The sequence below is a fragment of the Sceloporus undulatus genome, chromosome 1 (assembly GCF_019175285.1).
Source record: "Sceloporus undulatus isolate JIND9_A2432 ecotype Alabama chromosome 1, SceUnd_v1.1, whole genome shotgun sequence".
Taxonomy (NCBI): Eukaryota; Metazoa; Chordata; class Lepidosauria; order Squamata; family Phrynosomatidae; genus Sceloporus; species Sceloporus undulatus.
Window position 1 is genome coordinate 230,719,348 of NC_056522.1, and position 9,978 is coordinate 230,729,325.

General features: G+C 44.0%; 1 protein-coding gene across 1 annotated transcript in view; it reads right to left on the reverse strand.

The window, feature by feature from the left end:
* Positions 1 to 7,467, reverse strand: part of THSD7B (thrombospondin type 1 domain containing 7B) — a 628,673-nt gene extending 621,206 nt beyond the window's left edge. Inside the window, exon 1 of the mRNA XM_042446231.1 lies at positions 7,407 to 7,467. The gene's annotated coding sequence lies outside the window, so the exon portion shown is untranslated. The remainder of the gene's footprint in view (positions 1 to 7,406) is intronic.
* Between the last annotated feature and the right edge of the window lie 2,511 nt (positions 7,468 to 9,978).

The following is a 9,978-nucleotide window of genomic DNA, read 5'->3' on the forward strand; positions in this document are numbered from 1 at the left end:
CATGACTTTAAGAATGAAATTAGAGAAGAATTATATCCTGATTGTACCTAATAGCCAAAGACATTCCTGAAAAGTCTGTGGTTGAGAGAGATAGGACAGCAGGGACGGAGCCACAATAGTGTCCCTTGGGTAGGAATTCCATACTGGTATAGGACTTTATAGACATAACCATCACTTTGAATTGCTCGTGGAAGCAGAGTCATAATGAAGAAAGCTGTTGCAGCAAGAAGGCCACCTGCTCTCAGTAACCTGTGTTTTAAGTTTCCACCAGCAGTTGGCGGCAACTTTTTTTCCCTTTTTCTTTATATAATCTTTTTCCCAGAAAGCAAATATGAAAAACAATTTATGAAACCAAGTTTATAAATGATCTAACATTATTGAAAAACATGTACATTGTATATAGTGCTTCCATGTTTCAACCTAGACAGGCAGATCAGAAAGATCAAAAGACAATGGAAAGCCCAGCAAAATCTTCAGGGACATACTGCCCAATACTCTGCACAGACCATCCATCTAGGTGCTCAAATCTTTCTCTGTCCCATAATCAGGCTTGAAGCCAGATTGAAATGAATCCAGCTAAGGGAATGAAAGGGATCTAGTTAAGGGATTGAAATGGATAATAATAATAATAACAACAACAACAACAACAATAATTATTCACCAGGAATCACCTGGAGGTGAATCACCATCAAATGGACCTTGCACAAAAACTTAATATTGGAGTATGGCCAGAAATGATCAAATACTAGGTTCCAGGGATAGCCTTTTCAGCACAGGTCTCACCGATGCTTCTTTTAGGCAGACTGCAACCTTGCCCTGTTGCAAAAAGCCATTCAGCATTGCCCTTACCTGCTTGATCAGCTCCCACCCCAACCATTTTTTGAGCCAAAAATGGTAAGATTAGACACAGGAAGAGTCTCACCTTTCCAAGAATACTGGCCATTTTCAGGCAGTACAAAAGGGTAGAGATGCAGAGGGTAAAATGGTACAGAAGTTGTTGTTGTGTGCCTTCAAGTCATTCTGACTCATTGCGACCATAAGAAAACTTATGACAAGATTTTCTGGGTCTATGAGTGTGTGACTCGCCCAAGGTCACCCCATGGGTTTCCATGGCTGAGTGGGGAACTGAACCTTCATCTGCAGAGTTGTAGACCAAGGCTCAGACCACTACACTACACTAGCTCTTTGTATTCCCTAACAAATAAAATGAGCTCTGAAATCTCATCAGTCACAAGCAATGGTACATACAAATACTTTAAATCATACAGAGATGGGCCAGTCACAAAACATATGACAGAACTCTCCAAAGGTGTGGTTGTCCCATCCCCACAAAGAAAGAATGGCCAACATCTGCCATTTTCAGATACAATCCTCACTATGTTCAGTGCCATTGCTGAATATGATAATGCAACATTATTTTTTCTTTGAGGAAAAAAGCAGCTAAAGACAAGCTGGGACTGAACTGATTTCCATGTACAGTAATTTAATGTAACACAAACGCTTTCATGAGTAAGCCACAGAAGGAAAGACACCATGATTGTGCCTGCAGCTTCTGAAACATTTGGAACTGATATTCCTTCTCTTCATCACAAGACATATATCAAGAGAGACAGAGACAGACAGAGAGAGAGAACGAACCACTGTTTTTATACACACACTAATCCTCTCATCAACTCCACTCTAAACTTCCATTTCACCTTTGAAAACACTTAGTAATATGGAACACGTCATTCCATATAACACTTCCATAACCCACAGTTGGGTTTGAAGCATTAGGACATACACCAAAATAAAGAAAAACAAGTACCTTGGTACTTGGTTCTTGAACCCCTTAAAAAACTGCTAAGATAAGCCTAGGACTCCTACCATATGCCCACCCTCCTCTGCTAGACAGACACATACGCATAGTAACAAATAGACCAAGGAATCTAGGCCGCGCCAAAGAAATAATCCAGTTTGACACCATTTTATTGGCCACGGCTCAATGCTATGGAATTCTGGGATTTGCACTTTTATGAAGCATTTAATCTCTGTCAGATAGCTCTGGTGGTACAACAAACTACAGTTCCTAGAATGCCACAGCATAGAGCCATGGCAGGTAAAGTGGTGTCAAAATGGATATTTTTCTGCAGTGTGGATGCAGCCCCAGAGGAATACCATATAGATTCCGGAGAAAAGAATCAGAGTTTGGGAAATGTATAGTTTTGAGCTACAAGTCTCAGGACATCCCAGAGAGCATGGCTGAATCCTCAGCCAATGGACATATCAGGGGTTCCTGGGAGCTGCAGTCTGAAAAGTAACTTTGCCAAGTTCTAAAGAAAATGTAGCACTTTCTATGCATAAGAGTTGTGAATTACACACATACACACACACATACATACATACACATAGGGATGATATAAGAAAACCTATCGGAAAAAGAAATGTAGTTCCAAAACCCAGATTTTTAAAACAAAAACAAAAACAAGACATATAACATCTTGGAAGCAATTGCTACAAGACACAGTGCTTGTTTGAATGTCCTTGCTGATCCAGAAGTAATGAAGTAGGAGGGAACATGACCCCAGGGCACAAGTCAACAACCTACCATAATGCATACATATGGAGCACAGCAGCCAGCATCTGTCTCATCCTCTCTGTGCAACACAGTGAAAGATGAACGCTAAAATGGTGTGCCAAAAATACAAACTGAGGTTACAATCCTGTGCACAACATAAGCCTCTTAAATCCTATTGACTTAATCATTCTATGAGCAGCACTAGTCTGCAATTTTAATGCACTCTATAGACATCTATTGAAAGGCGCACAGCTCCGCCTGGACAGACATGCTAAGTTTGCAGCATTAAGAACAGCCTTGCCCTGAAATCCTGAGTAGTGAAGAGCTACAAAATTTCTGAGATTTCTAACTGACCTAACATTTCCACATCCTACACATGTATCCCTGGGGCAGTCAAATACAGCAGAGAATCCATTATGATACAGACCTCCCTGTTTCTGATCATTCTGTTATACTTTATTGGCTGTAAGATGCTCTGAGAGTTTTTACTCAAGGGCAGAGTATGCATTTTCTAAATGTATAATCAAAGAAACAGGCATGCTTGCAGCCATACAACCATGCAAGAATTTACTGCTTTATGCAACCAGCCTCTTCCACAACTGGTCCATTAAGTTTGCAGCCCTCTACACACTTCCTTGAGAAGAACTCCCTCTTAACTCCAAGGGAATTACATCTGAGCAGTCATGTACAGGATTATGCTGCAAAGTCCCCTACTATCACACGCACACAACTCTGGCACTGTTTCCACACCACTCTATGCATCTCTTTATGCAATTTTGTATTTCCCATATGGCCATGTTTTGCCATTATTTTCTTTGTTATCACTTGAGATTCAAAAATCCTGAAGAAAAATGTGATTCAGTTCCTTTGGATTAATTCTTGATATACCGTAAGATACTCTAGTTGTATTTTAAGTTTTATGATATTCTGTTTTGTAATTATGAGGCTTAATATTGTAGGTAAATGAACTTTTAAAAAAATACATGTGCAGAAGTACATTTTGGCATTCATGATCTACATTCATTAAAAATCTTCAGTACATAAGTTGCACAAAATATCTCGCTGAGAAAGTTGCAGACTAAGAGAATGAGGAATTCAGAAGCATGACAGAAAAAATATTTGGATGAGTAAATGCTGAGTTGAAGAAAATGCTATTTGATGTTTTAAGAAGTGAGGCTGGAGTCTATTTTTATAAGAGAAACATTGGCAGCCTGCTTAAAGAATACCTGCCTGGAGATTTCTGAGATTTATTCAAATTCACTGTTTTCTTCCCAGACAGGCATTTTTAAGCACACAGAAATCACTGTGCTGTGACTGGCTTTTTCTGCTTTGTCAGTGATTTACTTAGAGCATTTTATCCAAACCAATCCTATAATATTCGCATGGGAGGAAATCTCAGTGACTCCAGTTTGAAGTTTCTTCCCAGCAATTATCAGATGGGTAAACAGGATTCAAATAGAATTCATCAGTATTTTTCCCCCATCGCCATCTTCAGAAACCTGCAGAAAAACAGCACAGGCTCACCATCTTTCCTCCTGAATACTCAGATATCTGAATCCTTTAATATTAGAAGAATACTTACCAGCACAAGCAAATGCACATACCTGCACATATATAGACACATTCATTCACTATCCATATACCTTTCTTTCATCATCATTTCTCATCAGTGACTGTCACTGGAACACTCATCACTTTCTCTGAGCTTTAATACAGTTCTCAGAATAGACAAAGTTGAAAATACTTGCCTCCTTTCCTTCTTTTTCTGAATAGTCTCTTCCATACTTCAAAAAATTTACTTCCAAGAAATATATTTCAGCATGTCAGCTCCTTCAGCAAAGTTATATTATAGGAGGGAACTTTCAAAAAATGCTTATTTTACAAAAATCAAACTTAATGCTTAAATACTTCACCTTGGAAGATGAGCCCATCATTTCATAAGCGTCAAAAGTGATGTCTGAATTCTTAAGTATGCAAGCAACCCATTTAGTTCAGCGAGACTTACTCTCAAATAAGTGTTGACAGGATTACAAGAGGTAAGATCCTTGGAAATCAATGTGATTTATTACCAAAAAGTCATTTTTTAAAGTTGAGGGGTCTATCTTTGAATCTGAAGAAGATAGATTCAAAGTATAATAAAGCTCATTGTTTATGTTTAAAAGGTAAACACAAAACTCCATGGAAGCCTTGTGTGATAGCTTGATAGATCAGTGAGAGATCATAAACAAAGATTTATGTTGTATTGGAATATTTTTGTTTGTAATGTTTGTAATGTTATGTATGATAATGTATGATAATGTATGGTATTGTTTGTATGTACATTTGTATATATTTAAATAAAATTTATTTAAAAAAATAATAAAGTTGGGGGGTCAGTACGCTTAGAATCATGGCTGCACAAATTCAAGCCAACCCTGCATATGTAGAAGTACGGTACAACTGAGCCAGCAATCCTACAAGCACTTGCCTGAGTAAACCTAACACAGTTCAGCAAAACTTCCTTTCTCATAGACATGTGTAGGACTTCATTGTGAGTTAGACAGGGCATACACTAGATAAGCATACCTAAGCCTGCAACCTTATAATGCAATACTATACATACATACGCAGAAGAAAGTCCAATTAATTCAACTGAGCTTACTCCTAGGAAAGTGTGAATAGGTTGCAAACCTATTCATAGTTCACCTAGGAGTAAAGTCTCATTGGGACTAACCATGCCAGCTGTACACCAGGATTTATGAGAACCCTTTTTTTTAAAAAAAAAATAAAACAATAATCTTCATACTACCAAAAAAAAAAAAAAAAGAAGGGAATCAACCAGCTTTTCTTAACTTGGTACACAACAGATGTGTTGGGTTACAGCTCCCGCCATTCACATCCAGGATGGGGATGATGGGAAGTCCTAGCTTAACACATCTGAAAAGCACTTGCTCAGAGAAGCAACAGCTCATCAGTCTTCACTGAACAACACTTTTCTTCATAGTATGATCTTCCAGAAATTATCAGGGGGGGAAATCGTTGCAAAGTGGAATGCAAGGATGACCTGGCTGACCCCAACAATAACGGTTTTTCAATAGCTGACCAAACCAAAAGGTTAAGCAAGTAGGCAGAACAGTGAAATCTATTTACTCTTTGAAAGGCCGGAGCAGAAAAGAGAAAATCAAAAGGGCGACGCAGGATTAATGTGCGAGGAATAACTCCAGAGGCAAGACTACCATCCCTATATAAACAAACAAACATGTAAAAATATGAAAACCATAAAAGGAAAAGAATAGCTCCGTCAAAAGAAAGTCATCACAGGTTTTAAAAAAATGAAACGATTCACTCAATGCCGTTTCCTCTTACCCAGCCTAACCTCCCCATCCAGAAAGACAAAGGCAATGAGCGACGGAGATGAGCATCCTTAAGAACATTTCTTGGTCTTCACCAAGAGGCGACCAAAGTTCCTCTCCGGCTTCTGTGTCATAAGTAGCTTAAAACAGCTATCAGAGGCACATACCCAGGAGGAGCCCAAGAGGGAGGTCCCTGAAGAGGAGCAGACTCCTAGTTACCCAACCAACCTGGGCTATCCTTGACACTACGACTGAGGGGTAAATCCATCATCCTGACAGTCGGCTGCTGCCTTCAATTGAGGAGACCACGTGCCCCCCCTTCTATGAACACACACACAGAGCCTGCTGCATCTGCACTGGAGGAATAACCCTGTTTGACACCACTTTAATGGCCATGGCTCAAGGCTATGGCCATTAAAGTGGTGTTAAACTGGGTTTTTTCTCCAGTGTGGCTGCACAAACCCCTTACATGGGGGGGGGGGTAACCATACACACACTAGCAAGCACAACTAACAGGAGCTAGGAAAATAACGAGAGACATATATATTGGAGAGAGAGAGAGAGAGAACACTAGTTGGGATCCCTCCACAGAGTATTTTAGTACACACAGGTGTAAGGTGACTTCAGCCTCCCTTGAGCCAGAGAATAGAGTCAAAGCAGTGCCAAACCGGGTTATTTCTCCCGTGTGGATGCAGCTACAGTGTTTCTTTTAACTCTCGGGAAGCCGCTCAGAGTCCCAGTTCTGGGGAAAGAGCGGGATACAAAGACATATGGTAGTAACAAGAGGACTCCTCCTCCTCCCGAACCCCGATCCCGTGCTCCGAGGTTACTTTGCAGCCCTGGCGCCAAGAGGGAGCCCAGCGGAGCCCCAGACAAACTTCTCGGCCGCCTTTCAGGGGGGGCTTGGAGGGCTGGCCAAGGCAAAGATCCCAAGAAGGGGGAAAAAAGGACTTTGGACACAGTCCCTTTCGGGGCAGAGGGAGAGGGCGGCGATGGAGGAGCCCCGGGGAAGGCTCATCCCAACTAGCCCTAAGGAAAGGCGCCCTCACAGCCACACATGGCCCCCAAAAGAGGCAGGGAAGCAAAGGCGGGGGAAGCCCCCCTCCCTCCCTCCTTCCAAGGGCCCACCTTCCCGGGCTTCTCTGGCCCAGCTTTGCCCCGTGGCCACTTCCCCGGGAGGCCGAGAGAGTGTCGCCTGCCGCCCTCCCCGAAGGCAGCCCGAAAGCCGGCAGCCCTCTCCGGGGCTGGTCCTTGGCAAGAGGGGCTCCGGGGGAGCTCCGCGCCCATTGCCTCCTCTGAGGCTGAGAGAGTGTGACTTGCCCCCTTCCCCAGTTCAGAGGGAAAAGGCTCCTGGCCCCTTCCTCCCCAAACGGAGGGCGAGCCCCTGCTGCTGCTGCTGCTGCTGCCATCCAGATGTGTGCCTTGTCCATCCCAAGCCCAAGTTGGCATCCTGCGCCAGGCGAGGCAAGAGGCTGGGTCTGGAGCGGGGAGGCGGAGGCTTAGGCGGCAGTACTCACCCACCGGGCTGCCCGGGGCCTCTTCTCTCTGGGTCTCGGAGGGGAGCTGGCGGTGGCCCTCCCGCCCCATGGCCCGCCCGGCGCCACTCCTGCTCTCCTCCTCTCTTGCGCCAGAAAGAGCCGCCCGCGGGGCGTTGCGCTTCGGAGGAGGAGGAGGAGGAGGAAGGCTGCTCCACAGCGCCGCCCCGCGACCCAGGACAGACTGGCAGCCGGCCAAGAGGGAGCCCCAGTCAGGATGGAAAGGGATCATTTTGCCCAAGGACTTGGCGGCGAGCAGGGGAAGGCAGGCCTTGAAGGGGCCGAGGGGGGCCTCCTAAAACAAAGGGCGCTCCTGGCCCAAAGGGAAACCCCACAATGATGATGCTTAAATCCCCATCATTCTCTCTTGGGCAAGTATTCCCCTGATTTAGGAGCAAGTATCCCCCCTGTTTCCCTATGGGCAAGTAAGCCCCATTTATTCCTCAATGGTTCTCTATGGGCAAGTGCTGTCATTTGCTTCAGTACGTCCCGGATCGAGGGAGACGAATGGCTTCTTGAGCAACTAAACCCACAAACACCTCCTAGACCACTCCAACAGGAAAGGAGAAAGCCTGAAAGGAAGCAAAGTTGGGCTGCCAGCCCCGAAAAACACCCAAATGCAGATAGAAACCCAGCAGGGCCAGGGGGGATTTCCCAGCAGAGAGGGGGTTGCTAATGAAATAGGGCCTACTCTTCTGTGATTCTATGATGCTGCTTTGCTTCCAAGACCAGACAGAAGACTGGGAGCCCTGGGTAGACTGAAGTGGACACATGGAAATCAATGGGATCTGCATGAGTGATAACTTATGAGACTCATTCATTTTACTACATACAGTGAGCTCTTACTTACAGCTCTTACTGTCAAGAAGTACTTCCTAAAGTTGAAATGGAATCTCTTTTCCTGTAGCTTGCATCCATTGTTCTGGGTCCTGTTCTCTGGAGCAGCAGAAAACAAGCTTGCTCCATCCTCAATATGATGTCCCTTCAAATATTTAAACAGGGCTGTAGTATCATAGAATCATAGAGTTGGAAGAGACCACAAGGGCCATCCAGTCCAACCCCCTGCCCTGCAGGAAATCCAAATCAAAGCATCCCCGACAGATGGCCATCCAGCCTCCGTTTGAAGACCTCCAAGGAAGGAGACTCCACTACACTCCGAGGGAGTTTTTTCCACTGTCGAACAGCCCTTACTGTCAGGAAGTTCCTCCTAATGTTGAGGTGGAATCTCTTTTCCTGGAGCTTGCATCCATTGTTCCAAGTCTTGTTCTCTGGAGCAGCAGAAAACAAGCTTGCTCCCTCCTCAATGTGACATCCCTTCAAGTTTTTAAACAGGGCTATCATATCACCCCTTAACCTTCTCTTCTCCAGGCTAAACATCCCCAGCTCCCTGAGTCGTTCCTCATAGGACATGGTTTCCAGACCCTTCACCATTTTAGTCGCCCTCCTCTGGACACGCTCCAGTTTCTCCACATCCTTTTTAAATTGTGGTGCCCAGAACTGGACCCAATATTCCAGGTGGGGCCTGACCAGAGCAGAATACAGTGGCACTATTACTTCTCTTGATCTAGAAACTATACTTGGTCTAGACACTATCACTTCTTAACCTTTTCTTATCCAGGCTGAACATCCCCAGCTCCCTAAGCCACCATGGCTAACTTGGATGGGAGACCACCAATGAACACCAGGTGCTGCAGCCTATATTTCAAAAGAAGGAACTGACAAAACCACCTCTGAATATTTCTTGCCTAAGAAAACTTTATGAAATGCATGGGATCTGGGTCACCATAAATTGACAGATGACTTGAAGGCAAATTGGCACACAACTGGTTTGCCATTTCTTTGAGCTAGATGATTTCATGCCCTTCAAAGTGATCATTCTTGAGGGGGCTCAGCTACATAGGATTATTGGTGGTCCACTTGGCCTGATCATTTAGGGCAAGGAGGCCCAGCTCACCAGCCGAGTCTTGGAGGAGGTGGCTTGACCACTCTGCCATCTGTTCTGGAGCCCCTGAGGGCAATCACTTGGCAGAGGCAGATTCAGGGCTAGCTGTGTTGGCCATACAGCAAAGTACAATAACAACCCAAACCCAAAAAACATTTATACCTATATTCAACTAACCAAAATGCACAAAATACATAATGCAAGCTTTTGAAGCTCTACTGGCTTCATCAAGCAAAGGTGTTAAAAATCTTTGTCTGATGAAGAACCATATTGGATCATATTCCAGTCCAATCCACACTGCAGAGATAATCTATATCAAGACAGCTTTAATTGTGCTAGTGAATCGTAATAATTGTAGTTTGTTATGTCAGAGCTCTCTGACAGAGGAGGTTAAATGTTTCACAAAACTACAGTCCCCAGGATTCCCTAGCATTGAGCCAGGGCAGTTAAAGTAGTTTCAAACTGGATTATTTGTGCAGTGTGTTTTGGACCTCCCTTACAGTTCAGACTAAAAACCAGGAATGGACTCACTGCCCCACTGACATTGGAGCCACTACCTCCCTGGATTACAGAGACAGATAAAGGAAGTAATAGTATTCTGGGGTGGGAGAT